The sequence below is a fragment of the Mastomys coucha genome, unplaced genomic scaffold (assembly GCF_008632895.1).
Source record: "Mastomys coucha isolate ucsf_1 unplaced genomic scaffold, UCSF_Mcou_1 pScaffold4, whole genome shotgun sequence".
NCBI lineage: Eukaryota > Metazoa > Chordata > Mammalia > Rodentia > Muridae > Mastomys > Mastomys coucha.
Genome location: NW_022196910.1, coordinates 34,505,450 through 34,531,506, shown reverse-complemented (window position 1 = coordinate 34,531,506; position 26,057 = coordinate 34,505,450). Strand labels below are relative to the sequence as shown.

The 26,057-nt window shown below is 37.8% G+C and overlaps 1 protein-coding gene and 1 non-coding gene across 8 annotated transcripts in view; one reads left to right on the top strand and one right to left on the bottom strand.

The window, feature by feature from the left end:
* Positions 1-26,057, bottom strand: part of Lin7a (lin-7 homolog A, crumbs cell polarity complex component) — a 182,117-nt gene that overhangs the window by 20,958 nt on the left and 135,102 nt on the right. The window lies entirely within an intron of this gene.
* On the top strand, positions 14,485-14,601 carry LOC116076642. The gene has a single exon (XR_004113042.1). It is a non-coding gene; the product is annotated as a U12 minor spliceosomal RNA (small nuclear RNA).

The following is a 26,057-nucleotide window of genomic DNA, read 5'->3' as shown; positions in this document are numbered from 1 at the left end:
AAGGTCAAGTAACATACAAAGGCAGGCCTATCAGAATTACACCAGACTTCTCATCAGAGACTATGAAAGCTAGAAGATCCTGGGCAGATGTCATACAGACCCTTCAAGAACACAAGTGCCAGCCCAGGCTACTATACCCAGCAAAACTCTCAACTACCATAGATGGAGAAAACAAGATATTCCATGACAAAACCAAATTTACACACTATCTTTTCACAAATCCAGCCCTACAAAAGATAATAGATGGAAATCATCAATATAAGGAGCAAAACTACACCCTAGAAGAAGCAAGAAAGTAAACTTTCAATAAAAAATCCACACAAGCCTAATTCTACCTCTTACAACAAAAACAACAGGAAGTAACAATTACTTTTTCTTAATATCTTAATATGAAAATTAATATTACCAACATATCCTAATCAGTCAAAATCCAAAAACATGAGGAATTAGAAATTATTGACTGTCATCTAATGGTCTCTCTAATTTGGTAATTGGAGAAGTAGATCCAATATTATATAATCCATATACACTTTCAGCTTGTTTGTTTGTGGCAGTGTCTTGCTGTGTACAACATAATGGTCTTGAGATCTTGCTTCTCCTATCTCAGCCTCTCTATTAGTAGTATTGTTTATTTCATGTTTTTACACTGTACTATGGTTTTCAGAACAGCTTACGTATTTTAAAAGTACTTATATACCCAAAAGTAATGTAGACAATTAAATTGGGAGGGGGCTTGTAAGAGAACAACAAAGTGTGAGACTGAATCCTCTGTTTGATGTTTGTAACTCTTGTATCAAGTTATCACAGTAAGAGCCAAGATCTTAAGCTCTACTAAATACAAAACAAACAATCAAACAAAAACACTTTATATATTTATGTTCATTTAAGAAAATATTAGTGTGGGGCTGGCGAGATGGTTCAGTGGGTAAGAGCACTGACTGCTTGCTCTTCAGAAGGTCCTGAGTTCAAATCCCAGCAACTACATGGTGGCTCAGAACCACCCATAATGAGATCTGATGCCCTCTTCTGGTGCATCTGAAGTCAGCTACAGTGTACTTACATATAATGATAAATAAAAATAAAAAAAAAAGAAAATATTAGTAGTGATGTATTATTTTGAAATATACAGTAAATATATTTGGAGTTATTTAAAATCTCTATTGAGAAAAATGTTTGTATTTTCATTTTGCCATAGAAAAGCATCTACATAAAACTGTTAAATTGATTGTTGTTTTATATCAAACAACTTTTATAATACTCATTTTTATTGTGATAATGTTTTATAAATTTTAAAGAATATGATAAAAAAGATATTGTAGGTATTGAAGGGGGTCTCTGGGAGGAGTTGGTAAACAAAAGGAAAACAAGAATGTGATTTAATTCTATTTAGTTAAAATATGTTTTTAAATGTTAACAAATTCAGAATAATTGAAATCATGTAACTTTTCTCATCATACTGCTATAAAACTTAAAAAAATAGTACAAAAACATAAAAAAAATATCTCAAAATTCAAGCAATTATGGCAGCTCCCAGTTTGAAATTATTGTAAATAACAGTTGTTAAAAGAATATGTGTATATGTTAAAAAAATCATTAGTTTATTTTTTAAATGATGTTCCACTGAATATTTCATATTTCATTTACACATTTCAAAATGTAAGAAATTATAACTTTAATTTTTCATCATTTATAAAGCTTTCAATCAATGTATGATCTATACAATGTTTTGTTTAAGAGTAAATTTGATAACCTATCAAAAAAATATGACATACAAGAATATGTACCTGCAAGTATGTATATAGAATACACATAAATTGATTAGAGTTTGAGTTCTTGAGATTCAAATTAGTCTTTTGAACATCACAACATGGACAAATGATTGGGAAAACTATCATTATTTCAAGTGAGCCAAGAACTGCTGAAGACAAGCCCTGCAGGTATTCTCTAGGCTAGAAGAAGGGAGCTGTTAACGGGAAGAATGTTGCAGTTAGATATCATAGGACTTTTTAAAGTATACTGCCCTCTTAGCTGACACTGAAGGCATAGATTGTATGACCCCATTTTACAAGATTTAAGTGCAATGGCTTTTTGCCTAGTTATTTGGATCAAGTGCTGAGGGGTGGGGAAAATAACAGAAAATATAAATAGGACCTAGGTGAAGTTTAAATATTATCAGACCATCTAGAGTGGTGAAGACAAGCCACCTCCCCCATGGGTTAAGATTTCTTTTCACAGAACAAGTGTAATAAGAACTCAAGATGCACCAATATGAACTATAAAAGGGGACAAACCTATTAGATTTCAAGAGGCCATCAATTAAGCTTGAGACTCATGATTACTACTATATAGCTTCAGACATTTTAGAGGGTGTGTTTAACTCAATCCCTTGCCTTCAGAAGGTGTGCATGGGCTGAGGGAGGAAAAAAGTTTTAATTTATCAATTTGGTCAGTTGTCTTTGCTGCCTGCCTGTGAGGACACAGTTTGTTTGAGTCTCAAACAGATAATGCAGGTTTACAAAATGGCCATAGTGAGCCAGAAAGACAATTTATGTAGCTATGTCCCTAAGTCTGGATTAAAAAGAAAAAGAGGATTAAAGGGAAATAGTTTACACAGCCTTTGGGTAGAGGGAATTTTTATCTCTGGCTAAAGCCCAAGAAAAAAAAAAACATGTTCCCTGATTAGTACATTCTTTTGGTTATTCACCCGATCATTGATAGTCACTAATCAGAAGGTTATTAAGCATTTATCTTAGTGTGTATAGCTAACACAATTTTCAGGTAAATAAAAGACAAGAGAAAATATTGATCACAAAAACCTCCTTTCTGTTTGTTGGTAATTACTTTGCAATTTGTCACAAGATGATTTATTACCACGTGGACTGTTGCTTTGAAATGAAGGTGTGATTTGTTTATTCAAACTCTTCTTTATTTTTCCACATTAAAGCTTCCATGGGCAAACAAAACAAAAACAAAAACAAAAATAAACCCCTGTTCCCTCCTCCTGCTCACCTCCCCACCCTCTCCTGCTTCCTGGTCCTGGCATTCCTCTACATTGGGGCATAGAACCTTCACAGGGCTAAGGACCATTCCTCCCTTTGATGACTGACTTGGCCATCCTCTGCTATACATATGCTGCTGGAGCCATTAGTCCCACCATGTGTACTCTTTATTGGTAGTTCAGTCCCTGGGAGCTCTGAGAGTACTAGTTAGTTCATATTGTTGTTTGTCCTAAGGGGCTACAAGCCCTTCAGCTCCTTGGGTCCTTTCTCTAGCTCCTTCATTGGGGACCCTGTACTTGGTCCAATGGATCATCCTGTTTCTTTAAGAGTTTTACTATATGTGTTGCAATTTGAAAGAGCTCTTAGAAAAAAATTAGTTTAACATAAGCCTTTCCAATGTACACCTGGGAAGATGGTTCATAAATGGGAATGAGGATGAGGAAGGAAGGTGCACATACTAGACACTCAGGAATGGTTTGAACAGTATAGTCTTAGAGCAGAAAAAATAAAAATGCAACTTCATCCACCCCAGTTAGGCCTTTAAGACTGTGAGCATTCACTGGAGTGAATTAAGTGTATTGAGAAGGTAGACATCCCTTAAAATATGCAATATTTACTTAAATCAATATAAAAATCAAAGAATTTATAACTACTTTGAAATTCATAAGAACAGCTCTTATGTAACACCATAAGAGCTGGGTTTACTGTATGATAAATGCATAAATGCATGTTTCCATTCAAGAACCTGAAAAAGAAACGAGCTCAACAAATAATCCACTATATGTTTGTTTTGTTAGCAGTCTCGTGCAGTAGTAAGTACTAGGACCCTTTTAAGTTTGTTGATTTATTGGAAACATAGCAAAGTTGTGGCTGCTAACTGAATCAAACTTTAAGCTCAGGTATATTCTGAGATTTCAGTACTATTGCTCTGTCACACAGAGATATATCAAAATGCTATTTCTAGTACAATCTATTTTCAGGTGATTGAAAATCCCCCAAAAAGGAATTTGGGCTGTACTGCCTACATGAATTTGCTTACTCTACATGCCTCCCTTTGTGACATAGTTACATTTTTATCTTGCCAGGGTGGGAGCTAGAGGAGCCACCTGGCCTGGGAAAGAATATTTCACACTGTATGAATGCACTATTCCCATCCACTGCCAATGCTCAGAGATTTTGCCAGACTTTTTTTCTATGAAATTAATTATAATTTCATTGCTTTCTCCTTCCTTTGCTCCCTTCAACCAGGCTTTGTTTCTGGAGATCATATGGGTCTTAACTCGACTGAGTTTGCTGTTAAATAGCATCTTGAAACACTATTGGGTAACAAAGAGGTAGCATACTTCATGGGTTATCCTTGGTGTGCCCAGGTTTTTAAGTGACATCTGTCATTTGCATTGGGGGCTAGGGGATCTTATCAAGGAGTAAAAAATAGGAAAGGTATGAGGTTATGATATTTTAGTACAATTAAGTAGCTCAGAATGTTGTCTCAGAAAAGACCTGTAGAAACATTGTCATATATATATATATATATATATATATATATATATATATATATATATATATATATGGACCAAATCAGCTGGGACATAGCCCACTGCAGAAAGTTATTTAGCTATTTGTTTCAGGACTCATTACTGATGAGTGCTTTTAAAACAAACCCATCCCACTTTTCTAACTAATCCAGAAATGGGACATATGGCTGGTCTGTTTTTCTCTGGGGTGAAGGGACAGGAACTAATGATGGCAAAAAGATATGTCAACTCCCAGATAACTGTGTGAGATGGCTAATGCTGGAGCACTGGAGGATGTCTAAAGGGTTGCGATCCTGTCTTGAGTTACAGTTCTCAGCTTTGAAAAGGCCCCATGTAGTCACACAGAAACCAAGTCTTTTCCCACACAGAGATGATTGCGATTATTTTATATTTTTCTGCTTATCACTTAATAGAAATATATTAAGGTTGATAAAATGCTGACTCTAAGTAGCATCCATCTACCCAGCTGTCTTTCAAAGTGTAAGCTGCACACTTGCTGGTGACAGGAAAGCCCTTGCGTGTGGCAGAGTGACATGCTGTTTATTTGCACACGCTAACCATAGCTATAGAATCCTGAAAGCAAAGGAAACATAGGGTGAGGTATTTGCAAGCATCATCATAATTCAAACCCTTGGACAGTTTCAACACAATTATGGAAGACTAAGTTCTTTTTAAGAATATGAAATTGTATTGTTGGGATGAGAATAGATCCCTTTATTCTTATGCCGATTTTATTACATTTGAATGTCTACATTTATGTCTATGAATATATATATATATATATATATATGAATACATATGTATATTATAGTACACCTATTTAGTGCAAGGCTTGTTTTCTTTCTTTTTTTGTGCATTAGATACACATCTCACAATAAGTATATGAGACAGGTCTTGAAAAAGTTTAAAAAATTCATCATATTTCTGGTAGTAAGAAAAACACACTGACAAAAATTGACATCTAGTTCTTCTGAGAAACTGAGTGCTTCCCTGTAAGTTCAGTCTAAAACAAAATAATAAGGAGCAAATATGGGAATGGGGTTTTCTTTTGTGTAGAGGGCAATATTTTAGATCAGTGGTTTCTAAGTCATGGCTGAAGAACTTTGTGGTTAGAGATGGCTTGGTGATTCCATGGTGTGTTATGTCAAGAGGCACAGCACCTTGATCTAAGCATTTGACCATGTATAAAACTCAGACCCAGCTAGCCAGTCATTAATGTATAGCTTGCATTTGGATATCATGTTCTAAACTGTGGCAAGCTCAGAAAATCCAATGCCCTCTGAAGGGTCTTTTTATGATGTTACTTCATTGTGGCCAGATGTGGGAAATCTAATCATCTTTAGTTTGGTGTGGAACTCTGCTGAGTTGGTATTTAATTAGGACAGGAATATTTTTAAACATTTAAAGATATGTTCAGGAAAGAATGCTATGATTCTTTGATCCTTCTCTTTTCTCAAATATGCTAATTTCCCCTTTCTAACTGTATTATCTTCTGCTTAAGAAACGTGGAAAGTGTACGAAAAGTGTCACATTTATCCCTTGGAAACAATATGCTAATGTTCTCTCTGAGTACTTTTGTTCCTGCCTACACGCTAATATCCATCTCCGAGTACTATAATTTGTCAGTTCACAATCATTCTCTGCTACTAGAGTCTACAAGGAGCGATGAGACTTGCTTAGCAATGTCTGAGCCAGGTTCTATTATTGGCCCAATAAGTATGCCGTAAATAAATCTGTTTACTCATAGTTTCTCTTTCTTTAATCTACCATATATTTATTTAGAAATCTATTATCCATGCATCTATCTATTTACAGATCTATATATCTATTGATCATCCTATCTATCTATCTATCTATCTATCTATCTATCTATCTATCTATCTATCTATCCATCTATCTATCTATCTATCATCTATCTGTATATCTATATCTATCAATGTCAATATTCTACTAAACTAAACGAGAGCTTCTTTGGTCTGAGTTTGAGTTTTTTCAATTATCAGATTGGTGAAACTAGAAGAGCTGATTTATATCTCTGGACTTCAATTTCCTTATTTGAAAACTGAGTATGGAATACCTACTATGTAAAATCATCATTAGCATTTGAAAAAATGTCTGCCATTTACAAGGGTCCAACTAATATTAACTCCATGTTTTCTTGTTATTTCTTTATCATTCTTCCTGTATGGATTCAAATGCTTAAGAATAACAGAAAAAAATGTAGTTGTACAATAAAATAGAAGTTTGCTTTATATATTCTGGGAAGCAAAGGTTTACTACAAAAAAAAAAAAAACAAACTGTGGGAAATATACTTGAAACTACAGGAGTCCACAGCTTTACTTACCCTAACACAGTTTAGCTGCATCATTTACAAATATACATATATACATCATACATGCATACATCATACATATGCACATACATCATACATACATGCATACATCATACATACATAGTTATATGCTAATTACAAGTAATAATTTATTACTCTAAAACAACAACCACAAAAACAACTACAAAAAAACCCTCTCTCTCTTTGTTCCTCCTCAGTATCATTCTTAGCTAAGGATAAGACTACTGTGTGAGAGATAGGGGCATTCATACTGTGAGGAACCTTGAGAGGAAGATCATCAGGCAATTGAACACAAGAAAAGATCATGGAGGTTAATGGAGAAAACTGTGCATAATTATACACATTTTTTCATCCCATGAGAGTAGTTATAAATAGAGGAAGTTTTGAACCATGAAAGGCGAAATACAATATACTAGCACTAAGTCACGCGGGGTGGGGGTGGGGGAACCCTAAATTGAACAAGTACTTCAGAAAAAAATATTCCTGCCAGAAATAAGAGATTCATAAATCTAACATTTAGTTGATCTCAGCCTGTCTTTCAGATCTGGTGACTGAAATTGGAAATGTATTCAGCTACTTCATCTCAGCAGTAATGCTCTGTAGCAACTCCACTTCAGTAGTGATACTGCATAGTAATTCTATGGGAGCTCAACAGTAATACTCTGCAGCAACTGCACCTCAGTAGTGATGCTACCTAGTAAGTCTACAGCATCTCAGCTGTAATTCTTTGTGGTAACTGCACCGTAGTGGGGATGCTGTATAGTAACTCCATGGCTTCTCAGTTGTGATGCTTCATAGTAACTGTGCTGCACCCTAGTACTGATGCTTTATAGTAACTCTGCTATGTCACAGTGGTGATACTTCATAATGACCCTACATCCTCCTTGTAGTACTGTGTCATAGTAACTCCACAGCATCTCCATTGTGATGCCCTGAACTAATTTTACTTAACTCTTGTGCTAACATTCACACAGGAGGGGAAAATCCTCAATAGTAGTTGGGTTAAAGGTTGAACCCCACCTACTTCCACACACATTCATGTATCTGTACACACACACAAACACACACACACATACACACAGAGAGAGAGAGTGAGAGAGAGAAAGAGAGAGAAGAAGGGGGAGGGAGGGAAGGAGGGAATAAGGGAGAGGGAGGGAGAGAGAGGGAGAGAGAGAGAGAGGAGAGAGAGAGAGAGAGAGAGAGAGAGAGAGAGAGAGAGAGAGAGAGAGAGAGAGACCTGATACCGAGTAGTTAGCATTACACCATTTTCTAACACTTCTTCATTTTTGGTTGAACTGTGAACAGTTGTAACTGAAACTAAGTAATTGATTTCTCCAACTAGATCTCTCCTTTGTCTATATTTTTGGCCTCTATGTTCCATCAGCCCTCAGGGAAGGCTGGCCCTGAGAGATGTGTATCAACCACCTGATGTTCTTTTATTCCCTGAACCCCGATTATTACCTGTAGTGGCTAATCTCTTTCCAGAATAGGAAACTTTTTGATCATCTCCCACCCCCTTTTTCTACATTTACTAGGTTTCTTCAATTAGAGAACCCCTTCCTACTCCAAGTATTTTTTGCCCCATGATTAATCTTGAGATTCCAGGGACAAACTTGCAATGGGGTTGCACAGTGAATTTGTGCTTATAAGATACATTTTATGCCCACCTATGCTCTCTAATGCACACCATTCAGACATCACTTCCTTACCCACCCAACTTTCTCTGTTTCTGTCTTTCCTACAAAAAAAAATGAAAATAAACAAACAAAAGAAAAGCAACCAACAACCTCTGTCCCCACCAAATCCCCCAAAGAACCTACAGTGTCCTGATTTTCCACTTTCAATTCTAAGTCTAGGGGAGCATTGGGGAGTGTTCATTGTCTCCGTTCTGGGACAGTATGGCTGAGGTGCCTATTTCACACATAACTGGCTACCAAGTTCTCCCAGCATCTCTTAGTCTCTACCCATTTCAAGCCCTTCCTGGTTTGCATACCCCAACCCAAAACTCTACCCTGAACTTTCCAGCCCAGGGACCTGGGCTGCTCTTCCCTATAAAATCCAACCATTTTAGACCTTTACTCTTTTGGCTGCTGCACCTGATCCTCTTCTCCCTACTCCCCTTTTCCCTTTCCCCTGTCTTGTCTCTTCACATAACTCAGGGTCATGACTACTATGGACTCTCCCAGATGTGTCTGCCTCTGACTATGTTCTCTCACGTATCTATAAAAAATCCTCCTCCGTCATATCTAAGAGGGAATAGTTGCAGTGATGGGGGACCTCTCTCCACATTCACGCAACAACTATTTTCCCATACACAACACTACTATAGCCCTAGATAAAAAGACCAAATACATTTAGAGACAAAATTTAGTGTCATTTCTCAATGAGATCACAAACACAGAGCAGAAGCTGTGTGAGAGGACAGAAAGACTAGAAATTGGCATCAGGATGGGCTGTGAGTTGTGAAGATATGGCTGATTAACTGTGGCCTTTAGAACCCGAACTTTCCTCTATCTTGATTCCCAGGTTCCTGCTGTCCTGCTTTTAGTATAAAGGATCCAAGGAAGATTTTAATTCCAGGGAAACAAATAATTGATCACTCATTAAGAATTGGGAAGATGTCCCAGAGTTGGAACAATGCACATGTACCTAGCATTAATTCAATAATTTGAAGAACATAATTACTAGCCCTCAAGGAGCTGGAATTTTCAGAGAAGAAGGCAAGCAGTTGGGTAGGTCACAATCACCACTGGACACAAAAGGGCTGCCTGAAGAAAACAGCAGGATAGACCTAAGGGGGAGACCAGAAAGAGTAGCTCTGAGCACACCTAAGTCCTTTTTGCTCTCTCTGGAATTTGGCCAAGACAACAAAGGTAGATATAGTAGTAAGAAGTAGTACCTCTTTTTTTCTGCACCTTGATCCAGGCAAGTGAGGGCTTTGAAATTCTATGAATCACCTCTGTATACTATATACTATCTGACAACCTCAAGGCTAAGTTAAAAGTTCTAGGTTTTAGTCTTCACTGATGATTTTAATGGGGAGTGGTTTGCCACTATAATGAGAACAGGTCTAAAGCTGTAAAGTTCTGGGAGAGATCCCACAAGTTAGAAAAGAGGGTTAAACCTTTAGGACATTTTGGGGGAAATCCTGATATCTCAAACAGAACATAGGTCATATTGTCTCCTCTTCCAGAAGACAGCACCCATTATGGGCAATGTCATCTAGTATTCATTCAAGAAGGATTTTTTTTTTTTCTATTAGAGTCCTACTTTATCAATCTCATTGATATCATAGTTTTCTAAAGGGTATCTTAGAAACAATACATGGCTCTACTATTCTGATCATCCTCTTCAAAAGATCTGTTTTAATATCTAACTGATTTGAGATCCAAGATGTCCAGACAATTAGCATGGAAACATAAAGGGGAAGTGTATTTCACCACCTGTTTTCTGACCCTGGGGCTGTCATATGTACTTCTGGTCAAGTGTGTATAATGGATGGGCATTGTTGCTGCTGTGTTGCATGAATAATCGACTGTTATAACATCTAATCTAATTGCTGGGCTTCAATGTTGCAGCTGCCTTCTTGCAGAGATAAAAATTTAGAGGAAATATCAAGAGTATTATCCAATATCTCTTGGCTCTATATACAAAGGCTTTTCTGATTTAAATGCACAGTCGCAGATGATCCCTTGCATTTGTTATCATTGATTTATATGGAGAATTTTCAGTTGTTTTCAATGTTCTAACTTGCTCAAACTTTCTAACTTCCCAGCTCACTTCAGAATGCCTCCTACTGAACTGATCACGTGGCTAGCCAGGACTATAGACTATGGAGGCATCCTTAATGCCTTCCTCAGTCCATGTCCAAATATCTACTAGTATGTACCATGTTTTTTCATTCATTTTTGCTACATATATATAGGTATGTATATCTTAAATTCCTAAATATATATTGAATCTGCTTAGTCTATATCATCAAACTTGCATGTATGTATGTATGTTTTCAGGGCTGACCAGGATACATCTACATCATACCTCCTGCATCTAAGGCTCAGGGATCATTTTGGAAGAGGGGGTGGAAAGGTTGTAACAGCCAGAGGATTCAGGGATTTGCTGTGAGATTGTGTCTCCTAGGGATGCAGGAGCACACCTGTAAAGATGTATCAACACTTGAACTAAACAAGGACAATAGTAACAGGCATGCTAATTAGTAAGAACGAGGAAAGATCTAGGAGGTCTTAACCCTACACAAAGAACTACAAGCAACTAAGGAATTGTGAAAGGAGAAGAGTCTGCTCTTTATTTCTTGTGTTCTCTAGACTCAGAACTGAGTCATCTTGTTTTTGCATGCTTCTGTTTAAAATCTGTTGGTAAGTAGTAATAACATGGGTCTGGCAGACACTGTCCCCAGTTGGAAGAGTTTAGCCACATTACTACCCTCCCCCAGACCAAGTATAGTACTGACCTAGCATTTGCCTGCCTAATGTAGAGTGTGTTAGTTTTGAAGTTTAAGCCTAATGAATATAGCAATAAATATGGCACCCCTATCCTAAGATTAGCGCTCACTTCAGGAAATGAGCATTAAAATGTCTAATAGGTCAGATCCAGTTCTACCTCCTAATATTAATCTTCCTTACAGACATAGCACTACGTTTATTTTACCATAGATATGTAAGAGCCTATGATCTTTGAGTTTTAGTAATTAAGCCCACAATATTCTTTTTCCTACCCATTATTCAAATCCAATTTCCAGTAGTACTTGTTTTCCACAATGTAGTTTCTCTGTTCAACTTAAAGCCCTGTTTTTAATGGAAACAAACAAGCAAACCAAAAGCAATTGAGTACTTGGTCTCCACAACTTAATTTTCCTGCTCAATTTAAAGCAGTATTTTTAATGAAAACAAGCAAACAAAATGCAATTGAGTAGTAAATATCCAACAACAGAGGAAGGTTGTGTTAATCATGGAACCCATATATCACAGAATAATATATTCGAGATTAAGAAAAATGTCTATATACTGACAAGCTCTCTAAGACATATTTCTAATCAAGAAATCAAATTAAAGAATAATACATATGTGCATGAAACTATACATTAAAAAACCTTAGTAATACTATCACTTAACATTTGTTGAATTTTTATCATCAGAAACTTTTCAGAGTCTTAGCAACTCCATTTTATAAATAAAGAAACTGAGATTGTGTAAGGGTTACAAAATTTTCTAGGGACACACCTTTAATGAGTCACATGTCTACTGCTAGAGCCTGACCTTTCAGTCTCTTCTCATAGTCTACTTTTTTAAAAGGGAGACTAAAAAGGAAAAAAAAATGAACGTGTGTGTGTGTTTATGTGTGCACATCCGTGTTTCTACTTCAAAGTAAAAGAAAACCAATATCCATCACGAAATTATTTCCTTGGAAGAAGAAGTAATAGAATAAGAGAATAAAGAAAACAGTAAAGAGCTTTATTTTTGTCTGATTTTGGTCTTTGAATGCGTGTGTGTGTGTGTGTGTGTGTGTGTGTGTGTGTGTGTGAATAATACCTGGTAGGACATTAACATTCTATAACATCCTATAATAAACCAAAGAAGGTAGAAGAAATGATAATGTTTCTTAAGCAGTGCTTTGAGGCATTATTTTGACTTAATTTGAACACAAAGAAAAAAATTATAACTGTGATTGCTGAGGCAATTAATTTAGGGAAAGGAAAAGATTGTAGTTGAATTCCATCAGTGATCGTGAATACAGAAGTGTGATCTGTGGGGTATTTCAATGGCCTGATCCTCAGAGGCATGGACCCATTGATCAGTCTCAACCAGGCCTGTTTCCTCCTTGTGTCTCTCCTGAACTAGAATGTGAGTGTTTTCCTTTCCTTCTACTTCCTCTCTGTGGTTTATTTATTTATTTATTTTTGTTGCCTGTGTGTAAGTTACATGCCTGGAAAATAATTCACAGTTGTGTCTATTGGCTATCAATCCACATTTTTAGGGAATAATGTTTGACTGGAAAATGGTGAGGAAGGATTGCAAAATACTTCATGTTTAATTTTTGCTTTTCACTTAATGGCTCCCGAGATGAAAAACTGTAGCGCTTTTTCAATCTTGACAGATGAGAGACTGCAGAGGGAGTTACAAATCAATTGACAACCTAGGGATTTTTTCTGAAAGTGAAATGAGTCAGCTTTATATTTCTTTTTTGTACAACTAATATTGAGCCTTTCTTCTGCACCGCCCCCAGATAGCATTCCATTGTAGCAAAGAAACACTGTTATTTATTTTCTCCATGACAGATTCATACTGAGATATATTCCCTCTCTTCACATCAAATTAAATCTCAACCAAGTTGCCTTTCCTCCAATTCTGTATTCTTCAAGGCCACTGTCTAAACCCTGTAATCTCAGGAATGACTCAAAAATTCAAATATGATTATATGTTATTCTTGCTTTAAGTCACTCTGTGTTCTAGTATTGCTAAAAACAAAGTCTTCATCCTAGTGTAACTTACTATTCTTGATGTGCCTATAGCTGTAGTTTGTACACTGGATTGTTAATTCTTAACTCTCTACACCAGTGGTTCTCAACCTTTCCTATGACACAACCCCTTAGTACAGTTCCTCATGTTGTGGTGACCCCAACTATAGGGATAATGTTTATACACACTGTGTGAAGATGTATCTCTGTCCTTCCTTGCCTGCCTAGGGCACCTCTGACTTGTTAAAATAAAACTCCCATAGCCTATTACAAAAGGCAGAATAGAAGATGGGACATATTAGCAAATATAGGAATTCTGGGAAAGAGTGAGTACTTATGCATTTGGTTGACTGCTGGCCCTATCTAACATTTCCCAAACCACGGAAATGGTGGAGTAACTGAGCAGATAATATGTTAGGTAGATGAATGTACTTGCTTCTAGGAAGAGCAGCAAATTGCATATAGCGATAAATATTTTGCTGAAGGTATGACATTCTTATAAACAACTGAAAAAGCATAAGAAAGAAATTGTACAACTCTGAGTCATTCTAATCATAGAATAATTGAATGCACATAGTAAAATTTTCATATAACCAAATTCTTGTTTTATTATGTTAAAAAAAGAGAATTGAAGAGTTGGATAAATGGCTCAGTGGGTAAGAGTGCTTTCAGTACAAGCAGGAATAATTTTGCTTAGAACTCTAGCCCCCATAGTGAAAGCTGGCTCACTTGTGCATACCTGGAACCACCAAGCTAGGGGCAGGGACATACACAGACAGATTATTGTGGATTGTTGGCCAGAGAGCGCATCACCAAAGCATTGAACTCTATGTCCAGTGAAAGGCCCTTTCAGAGACTATGGAAGAAAGTGATAAAGGAAGATACCCATTTGCTTCTCTGGCCTCCATATGTGCAACTACACACATGCACATATGCATAGATGCATACATAGCAACATAACACATCCACACAATACATACATATTAAAAAAAAATAAATGAAGCCAGTCAGAATGAAATTGACTTGACTTCTTTGTGGAATTCACCAGATACGTGCAAAAATAAATCCAAAACACCTGAAAGAAAATGTATTTTCTTTATTGATGACATAAGACGATATGAAGTATGCCTTAAACTTATGAGTAAGGAAAATAACGATTCGGGGTGAAGCCCGAGTCCTCACTGCTTATGTGAGACGAATTTTTGAGCGGGTAAAGGTTACCATCTAAGGCGACCCGCCTTAGACGATATGAAGTTGACAGTCAACATTGTACAGAATGCATCGTCTCATGCATCACTGTCACCCAATGAAATAGAAGCCACGTGAAAACAGAGCATGTAATAACAGTCTCGTGACTAGCTACAATTCAATTGCGTAACATGGACAGTGCTTTTGGAAGGTATCATCACATTGCTTAAGTGCAAGTAACAGAACAATGATCATTCGACTTGGACTTTGAAAGCCTAAAAAGAGCCTGTTTCTTAGAGGGACAGTAGTTAACAGAACCTGAATGAACTGAGTACCTCTCTTTTTCTCTTGAATCTGTCTCCATTCTGCAGGAGCAAGAACAAAGTCTGTAAGCAACATTTACAATTTGCCCCACAAAGACTTTCCACTGAGCTGGAACTCAGATACTCAGAGTGGAAGGAACAAGCAGGCTGAAGGTTGAGAAATGAGCTCTAGGTTAGTTTGAATGGGGTAGTTAGCTTGGAACTGGGGTCCTCTGGCTCTGGCCTTCTAACTCCCTCCATGAGAGGCCTGGACTAAGGAGGACCTACCTGTCCTCTTTTCTGAGCATGGTGCCTCAATGGCTCTGGGTTTCCTTTTGCAATTGTCATAGAGTTGCTCAAAGCACCCGTGTTTACCTAACTTTATGACTCTGTGTTATGATGTGAAATTTGAAGAGTATTTAAGGTGTGGGAGGATTTAGATTAAATATGGGACACCCTGATCTCCCCTCCAACCCCAAAACAAAATCTATAAAGAACATGGAAACAAAAACGAGGGGAATTTCAGGATCAGCTCGTGCTGGCCCTGTAGCCTAGATGCTGATCTCCTTTTAGACCTGTCGTATACCTGGAGAGTCGAGAGACTCCCTGTGGAGCTTAGTTATAGACTTTTATTGAATTTTCTAGACTTGAGCAGAAGAGCAAAGCGACAAATGTTTGTTGTACTTCTTTTTGTGATATGTTGGCACAATACTTCTATAAATCATCTGAAGCTGAAGGTAAATCCAGTCATGAGTAGTGTAGCCAGTTCTACTCTTGAAAAACAAGACAAAAAACCCAAACCAAACCAAACCAAACTAGATGCGTCTAGGACTCTCAGGTACAACAAGCTCCTTTTGACTACCAGGCTGTGTCTTTGAACTGTTCCTTTCCCCAGCATCAGGCACACAGGGCGAGATGAAGCGGATGGCCAGTCTAATCATTGTGAGCCGTGAGTTACTGTGCCTTTATGGATTCTATTCTCTTTGGTTTGTATCAGTTTGGTTTTGTTGTTGTTGTTGTTGTTGTTGTTGTTTTTGTTTTTTGTTTGTCTGTTTGTTTTTCAGTTTGCTGATTTAGTTGAAGATCATGGTTTTCAACCAAGCATACTTCTTGCCTCTCAGAGTGGGCAGGTCTAAAAACACTTTTTGTGTTTTTTGTGTGTGCGAATGGGGTAGGATGTCAGTGTTTTGTGTGTGTGTGTGTGTGTGTGTGTGTGGTGTGATTATGGAGTGGATGTTGGGTGCCTTCTTCCATCATTTTCCACAATACTTTTTGAGATAGGGTGCCTCACAACACATAGAACTTACCAACTGGCTAGGCTGACTGGCTGAGGGGACACAGGATCCTTCTATTTCCATCTTCTCAGTTAGGCATATAAATTCCCAGGGTTGCACCAAGCTTTTATATGGGGATTTGAACCCAGATCCCAGTTGTGCAGCATCTACTTTACATACTGAGCTAACGCTTCAGCATCTGAAGCCACTTTCTAATTAGCATGTCTAGAGGGCTGGGGTGTTATGCCACTGAGGTGAACATCCTCCATTATGTAGAATAATATTTCCAACAAATAATTATCCAGTTCAAAATATAAAGTATTTGAAGGGTAGGAGCTTCTTATTATGATAAATGCAACTCACTGAAGGCTTTCATAGTCAAAATTGTAAAAACAGAATAATAATATATAATAATAATAGTAGTAGTAATAAAGAATTAAGTAGTAATAAAGAATAAAGCACCACCACCACCGCTGCTGCCGCTGCCACCACCACTACCACCTACACCATCACCGTCGCCACCGCTGCTGCCGCTGCCACCACCACCACCACCACCAACAACAACAACAACAAGGCAAAATATAGGTTTGGGGAAACCCTTCATTGGCCAGTTTCTGTCCTCTGCTTATCATATCCAATCAACTGCTAGTCTTATTCTTGGTGTCATGATCTCCAAAATAATTTTCAGATCTTTTCTTTTCATCCTAGTCAGTATTTTCCCACTACAGGTTTTAATCTGTATTCTTCCACTGCTTAAGATTTTGATCTCTTTAAAATCTTAAGAGTTTCCTAGTATGAATTCCATGCTTTCTTCATAAAATTCTTGCCAGAATAATCTAAGTATAAATAAAGTCATTTTGGGTCCAATTTTCTACTTTAATTGGTAAGTGAAAACTCCCAAACAAGATTTACAGGGCTTCATTGTAAATCCTTCCAATCCTACTTGAGCTATAGACTTCATGCTATGGTTACGCTATTCCTTGTGACGTACGACACACTACTAACCTTACCACTCTGATAGTCCATGTTTAAATCACTTATGAATGATTAAAGAAGTGAGAGTTGATAAATGGATGATGACAAACTTGTGCAGGCAGAATTGGAAGAGCAAGACTATATTCCTTTGAGGTGAACTATATGTTTCTTATGCATTGATCTTATGCAATAATAAAGATCATTATTGCATTTACAATACTTGCATCTACAAATCAAGACTTTGTCATGATAAGAAACATAGACAAACTTATCTGGGATTTGGATGAGAAGGCTCCTGAATAATTTAATAACAGCTGGGATGCTGTCTTTGGGGAGGAATTACAGCATATCTTTTCAATGCCGTAGTTTTTTTTTTTTTAATCCTGACTGTCATCAGTAGAGAAAAAAAGGGCACTATTGTTACATTGGTTCTGAAGGTGTAAGGGCACTGGACATTCTAGTGACTTTCTGATAACCTTAACAATAACTAGTATCCACTGCTTTTGATGAGGCATTTTTATTGTTTCCTGACAGATAGAATGAATAATGAAGGATTTAAACTGGGCTAGAAGTTAACTCCTTATAAGGACAAAAATTCTAAGACAGGAGCAGTCATTGGGTATATCAAAGTTATTCAGCATCATGTCTCACACTTAATCTGAGGATTACTTTTGCTGGAAAGGTGTTGCTACTTGTGCTTTATGGGCAGTAAATCAGAGTCAGAAGATAAATGATTTTACTGTGGCTGAAATATTCTTAAACTTCCAAGAGATCTTTTTTTTTTTTTTAAAAGATTTATTTACTATAATACATAAATACACTGTAGCTGACTTCAGACACACTGGAAGAGGGCATCAGATCTCATTACGGGTGGTTGTGAGCCACCATGTGGTTGCTGGGATTTGAACTCAGGACCTTTGGAGGAGCAGTCAGTGCTCTTACCAGCTGAGCCATCTCACCAGCCCCCAAGAGACTTTAAGAATGTTTAAGAAAAGGTTCTCTAACACATATATAGCATAGGTCTGCTGGGTCTGGGTTCAGTTAGAGAAGATGTACCTGACCCTCAAGAGACTGGAGGCCCCAGGTAGTTTAGAGGTCTGGTTGGGTGGGTGATAGGTGGTGGGGACATCCTTGTGGAGACAGGCGATGGGGAGGAGAGTGGGATGTGGAACAGTTAGAGGGTGGACCAGGGTGGGGGAAAATAAAATCTGGAGTGTAAAATAAATAAATAAATAAATAATAAAAAATTTTAAAAAATCAGTCTTTTCAAAAACATTGAAGATACTAGTTAAGTATAAAAAATTGTGATTTCCATTATTTGTAACAACAAAAATTAGGGTTACACTGCAGCTATCAGATACTAGCTTCTAGTCAAGTGACCTAATGATGCATAAGAAGGATTTTTATCAAGGAAACAATTAGAGATAAAACCTAATGGAATTTATTTTGTAGTGAACAGCTCCAGGACCTATCAGAAATTCTTAGCACATCTGGGACTTCAGAGTTGGTGTACTGAATTGAGATTCTTATTATACCTAAAACAAAATGAAAGCTTTTGTGTCCGGCTGGTAAGGGTTTGGTGGTTGGATCACGATCAGTGTTTCTGCCTTATGTTAGCTCACAGAGTGTGTCTACGTCATCCCGATTTTCTTTTAGTTACATGGAAAAAATATCTTGGGAACATGGGCTTTCTTACCTCGGTAATGTCAGTCTTTCCCCATACTCCAGTAATAAGTTATGTGTTTAAATCCTTAATCGTAGCCTGCAGGTCATTCCTAACATGGTGGAAAGCAGCTCTCCTTGCTGTCTCTCACAGCGCTTTGGCTGTTTTGTTTTGTTTCCTTTCCTCTCCATCAGTCAGTGTTTAATTATGATGCAGTGCTACACCCTTAAGTATCAACTTGTGTTTTTCACATGCTATCCTTCTTCCTTTACCCTGTACCTAGGAAGGACAAAAGACCCGAAATACCTAAAGCATTGGACTATACAGTGAAATGATGGCTTCATCTTTTCATACACATATGCCATATTACATTGGGACCATAGGGTGGAAGAATAGAAGAGTTATGGGTGTGTTGGATGGTACCCATTACAAGAAGCCAAAGTAGCAGAGGACTCAAACTGAGAAGGAAAGAGAGAATTTTCCCAGGATATAGTGGAAAAGAATGTATACATGCTGCCTGAGAATGGAAAAACCAATGTTGCCATGGATGGTAGAAACATGGTCTCAGTCCTTAGCTGGGGAAGGCATTTCTGGGTTTGTGATATTTACAGGCAACAGAGAATAGATAAGAATAGAAAACATACCCTCTTAGAAAACTATAAATGTTCAAGATCTTGAGAAAAGTAATCTTGAGAGTGTACCATATTATCTTAGTGGATATAAACTACAGTCATTAAGTATCCCATTACTGTGGAAGTAGAGGGAGATTTGGCATGGGAAAGAAGGTAATATTACCACAAAGAAGACTAGAATGGGGAAGCTACAAATGGAAGAACACAGGCAGCCCACAGAGACCAGAAAAACCAAGAATCAGATTATTTCCTTGAGAATCAGGTGGAGCACAGATCTGTTGGCTGGTTGTTTTGGGGCCAGCAAAACTTATTTGGGACTTCTGGCTCTCAGCACTGTGACAACAGAATCAATTCCTGTCATGTAAAGCACCAAATATGAGGCCATTTGTTATGGGTACTCTAGGAAGTACATATGTAATTACATTGTAATACACTCATAAAGTAAAAATTGGATTATTCCAAACAATGTGGAGCTGGACAGGATCTTTAGGGGAACTGTCCTTAGGTTAAGAAAGTACTGGAGTAGCCCCTCATGGTTACATACATGTACATTTGCATGTACATATTTGCTGTCATCAACGCTGCCTTCTTATAGTCTGTTAGACAAAGTTCCAAGGGGGCTGCAAGATGTTTGGTTTGTTCACTGTTCTATATCCAGGGTTTAGTTTGGCAGCTGGTACATAATACTTGTTCTACAAATAACTGAATGAATGAAAAGCGCTGCTAAAGGAACATTAGTGAGGACAACCCCCAAACAGTAAATGGTAGAAACACCAACCATGCGAAGGACTACACCAGGCAGTAAATCCAGTAAGTGAACCCATGTCTAGCCTGTGACTCACACAGCCTTTTGTTCTGTTGTGATGGTACAGTATTTCCTTCTGTTTTTCTAAACTGAAGATCTCTGTCATGAGGTGGCTTGGACTGAAGGGGGCAGTATAAGGCCTGCTCAATGTCGCAAGCATAGCTGTGCCTGTGTCATTCAGAAGGTGATTGCCATAAAACAGAATTGCACATCTCTTGGCTCCTTCACCAATGGGAGCGATTCCATGATGTCATTCCCGAGAACCGAAATGTTCCACACACAACTGAAATTCCAGTTTGCTCTCCTGTTTAATTCTAGCCCAAGCCATCTCCCACGCTTGGCTGTCAAGAGTGGTTTAGCAACCTGCAAATGGCTCATATGCAGAGAGAGGATGTGAGAATAGCATTATTCCAGACCTGAAACCCGAGAACTAAGTTGGGAATGCTCACACTGAGCCCATAGGGGAACTGAGGGTCCAAGTGCCCCTTGCCAGTGGCTAACCTTTCTAAGACCCAAATGGGTTTGCAGTGGTTGCTCACCTAGCTGAGGAAAGGTGGTCAGCTGTTCAAGCTTCATTGAGGTACCTAGTAAAAAAAAGTGCAGTGATGGGCCAGGAAGGTATGAAACAATTTTAGACACAATCAGGCTGAATGTTTGTTTCCCACTCCTCAGACCTCTGAGACATTTAAATGAAAGGGCACTCCTTTTTCAAAATATTACGACCTTTCCTGTGGTTCTAAACTTTTGAAAGGTCAAGAATAGCTATGAGAACACTTCACCTTCTCCTCATGGGAAGTGTAAGCCCATAAAGGTTAAGAAGCCTTCATCTTTTCTACGGCATGCACGAGTTATTTATGGCTGGAATATTTATTTGCTTTTAAATGGTAAAGGTGGCCTGAGTCTGAACCGCCAGCTCTGCCATTCAATGGTTTTTAGGAGCTTGGGTAAGGTACTGGATTTCTCTCTTTCCTGATTTGTAAAATGAAAATGATATTAATAGCACTGGCCACAAAATATCATTATGATGAAAATAATACACTCATTATGTAATGTCCTTACAGTAGTGACTGGCATCCAAAAAATACTAATGGAGCATCATTCAACTATGCACTGGGCCTGTGCTTGGGCTGGACATGAAGCACTAGAGAAAAATTATTGCTGTTCATGGTGAAAGGGTTCTATTGTGGGACTTACACTTGCAGAAGTATCTCGTGATCTATTTCACAGGAATTAAAGTCCCCTTTGGTTATTTTGGAAAGCTTACGCAAAGAGCAAATGAATGAGATTCGAGTTTATGTTCTTTGCTGGGAAGCTTTAACTTCACGTGGGCTCAAATCTACTGTCCTAATTCGTGGCTTGTTTTTTTTTTTTTTTTTTTTTTTTTTTTTTTTTTTTTTTTTTTTTTTTGTGCTGGGTACCAACCTTGGGGCCTTGAACATGCTGGGAAAGCACTTCAGCATTGGGCTACAACTTTAACCACAGGTCTAATTCTTCATTAATCCTCTCAGTACACCTGCCAGCGCTCTGCATAGCTAATTTGAGCTGTGAATCTCACCCTTAACTTGGCATAGGCATTTATAAAATGGGAGAAAGGCCAGGTACCAGGAAGACTATTTATTCCCTTTCTTTCCCACATCTTTATTCATTCATCTGTTATGCTCAAAAAGTAATTAGCGATGTGCATACACTGTACCAACAACTTGATTTAGATTTAACTACTGAGTGAGGCAAATGTAATTACAGTTGTCCTGCCAGGGGGCTCTGGAGCGATGATTGGATTTCAGAAACTAGCCATATCTCTTCTCAACAGGACATACTGTCTGTGTATGTGTGTGTGTGTTGTGTGTGTGTGTGCAGCAGAAGTGTCCTCCCCATTTTTTAAAAATAATATGTAAATATGCTTAAAAACTATAAGAGTAGTGCCATCAACTTTTGATTGTCTCATTTAAGGACAATGTCTCAAGAACAGGACTCATAGACAACAGGTTGCACTAATTTTCAGCCCCAGAATACAGGGTGGTCTGTGATGGACAGCTGGTGTTTACTGTGGGACTCAGCAAGAATATCATCCTAATCGATAGAATCAGGGTCACAGAGGTGGCAGGGACCTTTGAGCCTGATGCAACTAGGCACACAGTACCTGTGTTTTGAAATACTGAACAGCAGATGGTCTTCTAATCTTTGATTAAAGCTTCAGACAATGGGTATATACCCTTTGTGGGTGACTCTCCTCTATTTAGACAGGTTTACATGTACACAAGGCCTTTATTATGAAAACTGGACTCTGCCTTCCCTGAAATCTTCATACATTGGTTCTATTATCTAGGACCTGCTACAATTGGAGGTCACCTGGAGATCTCATTCTCCTACCCTTTCTCTTCTCTGCATCAAATGACTTAAATCCTTTAATAGAGTGCACCCCAAGGAAACATGCTGAACTATGGCTGCATTCACTAGATCAGACTACAGCCATAATTTGGACTGACCACCACATATCCCACTCAACAGCTAGAGCAAGCACTGTGTGTCATTCAAGCTTTGATATTTAGCCATGCCTCCCTGATTCTGTATAGACATAGTCTCTGGCATCTAAGCAGGACTTCATGAAAAACCTTATTAAGTGAAGCCTATTGTGACAACTACTGTTTTTGTTTTAATATCTTGACTCTATTACTAAGTATATTTACTGTCCCCGTTGGATCTACATTGGCTGCAATTCTTAGACAAAGTCCTTGAGGGCACACATGCACATAAAAGAGGTGAAAAGGAACCCATTAGACAGCTGTAGATTTGTACTATAACACTTTGACCTCCTGTTAATGTTAAATTTTAATTCAGTTATTAGATATTTCACCAAGGCTTGGCATGAGAAGTAGCCACACACAAAAGGACACTATATTTTCAATGAGGCTATATAAAATGATTCAATGTCTCATTTGTAAGAACCCCATGGGAAATTTCTTTTCTAGCCAGAAATGATAAAAATAAATACTTCCGTGAGAGTTAAGCTGTTATGAGTTTCCTTCTATTTTGACTTATAAGAAGAACAACAAGAAGAAAAAAAAATCAATTGCTCAATTGCTGTATCTTTTCTTTATTTCTAGGTATTGATTCTCCCTCCTCTCTCCCTTTATTGTCTTGTATTTCAAGTTACCAGTTATGTGTTAATAAAATGATAAATTTTGACAGACATCATGGCATTTCCTTTCTAAATGTTACTAAGATAGATATATGTATATACATATAATATATGTGATATATGATATATTATATATGTTATACCTTTGTCTAATTTATATGTATATTATATATATATATATATATAATATATGTTATAAACATCGTTATTTAAGATTCTTGGGTTCGTAAGATAATTTAACCTTTAACTGTGTCGGTAGGGCATTGTTCTCAGAATGCTTGGTAAAGTAAGTTTGCCACAGCCCTTTGAATCACTTCTTTTTGTTGTTGTTGTTTTCTTCTTTTTTTAATTAGAGGTTTTCTTTATTTACATGTCATACAATATCTCCTTTTCCAGGTTCCCCTCCAAATAAAATAAAATAAAATAAAATAAAATAAAATAATGAAAACAAAAACAAAAACAAACCCCTCTTCCCTCCCCTCTCCCCCTACTCACCACCTACCCTCTCCTGCTTCCTGGTCCTGGCATTCCCCTACACTGGGGCATAGAACCTTCACAGGGCCAAGGGCCTCCCCTCCCATTGATGACTGACTAGGCCATCCTCTGCTATACATATGCTGCTGCTGGAGCCATTAGTTTCTCCATGTATACTCTTTGGTTGGTGATTTAATCCCTGGGAGCTCTGAGGGTACTAGTTAGTTCATATTATTGTTTATCCTAAGGGGCTGCAAACCATTCAGCTCCTTGGGTCCTTTCTCTAGCTCCTTCATTTGGGATCCTGTGCTCAGTCCAATGGATAGCTGTGAGCCTCTACTTCTGTATTAGTTGGGTACTGTCAGAGCCTCTTAGGAGACAGCTATACCAAGTCCCTGTCATCCAGCACTTGCCAGCATCCACAATAGTGTCTGGATTTGATGACTGAATATGGGAAGGATTCCTAGGTGGAGCAGTCTCTGGATTGTCCTTTGAATCACTTCTATCTAAGACTTTCAGTTTAGAACAGTATATTTTGGACATCTTCCACATGAGTCTTTGCAAATGGCACCTTGTTTTAAAGTCTACATAGCAATCCCACAAACATTTGCTAACCTTTTCTTTGATTTGTTTTTGTTCTTTCCATTACAACCCCATTTTATTATAAAGTATTTTATTTGCAGTAAATACCACAGCTTGTGTGAGATTGCTTCTACTGAACAGACCTCTGGACCCAGGGGTAAAAGCCCAGGCTTCTCAAATTGCATTAACTATGATTTCTGTGACTAGGGGCAGGGCAGTGAGTTTCTCATATAGAAATGTTTTGAGATGAGCACCCGATAAAACATAGACAACTTTCCTTTTGATTTACTTAAAGGTATATATTTTTAACTTTTTTAGATTAATCTTTTTTTCTTTTTTATTGGATATTTTATTTATTTACATTTAAAATGTTATCCCTCTTTCCAGGTTTCCCCTTCAGAAATTCCCTATCTCATCCTTCCTCCCTCTGCTTCTATGTACCCACCTGCTTCCTCTCATTTCTTGTCCCCTAAATCCTCCCTCTACCTCTCTTTCAAATTCACACCCCTTCCCCTTTTCACTAATTGTTGTTCCATAGATACATGTGCATATATGATTTACTCTTAAGTACTTTAAAATAGCTAATTGTTACTCTTGGAGTTTAATAAACCAGTCTAGGGTGAGGGCAGTAATCAGGCACTATGTCTGAGTAACACTCTAGCTAAGGGTAGGCATTTGTTACGTTGACCGTAATGAACAAATGATGTTTTCATTCTTACCAAACTATGTTGGAAATTGACCTGGTTGAAATTAGTGCCTTGCTAATTAACATGAATATGGTTTTAAAATGGAAACTACTAGTAAATGGTAGCTTTTAAGTAAATGTGAACTTGAAAGTCTTTGGAAACATAAGTAGGGTGTAAAAATCTTATTCCAGGGGTTCATAACAATGTGGCCATAAGATAAACGGATGCTCAATATAATTTTGACTCAGGAATATTTTCACCTGACTCAAGTGGATCTTCTAAGTTTTTTGGAACACCGGATGGACAGAGAGTTGGAACCTACGAGCTTCAAAGAAGGGAGGTGATTGCTACTTTCTTATAAATAAATATTTGCTATTTTATTTGTATATAGCTATGTGTACAGCAGACTTTTCTTTACAGTTTAATAAAAGCAATACTCCTGGCAGTTTAAAAATCTCACTCACGTCAATCTTCCGTAGTGATCGCAATTACCCATCAAAGGTGCATATGACCAAGTGATTGGGGTCGGTCTTGGTAGACAGGTTGCCTCACTAATTTTCACCAATGCCCTTATAATTAGGAACTTTTCTGCCAGCCTCCCTGCCCTTCTGAAAGTGAAGCTGCTGGTTAGGCACAATTAGTCTGTAACAGTACTGATACCAGGTCTGTTTGGTTTCATTGTTACACTGCTTCCTGTTGTAACAGTATAGACACTGATACCAGGTCTGTTTGGTTTCATTGTTACACTGCTCCCTGCTGCTTCCCAGGTTCATCACAAGGTCACTGCAGGAATGGATGCCTGATTGTGAAATGCTTAGAGCTCTGCTGCTTGCAAATGTGTGGGTTAAGCAGAGGCTGTTTGCTCCCTTGATAGATAGTTCAAAGCCAATTTACCTATTAGATTGATGATGTCATACACGGCTATGTTTGCTTTGTGTAACTATAATGACTATGCACACATTTGAGTGATTTTTTTT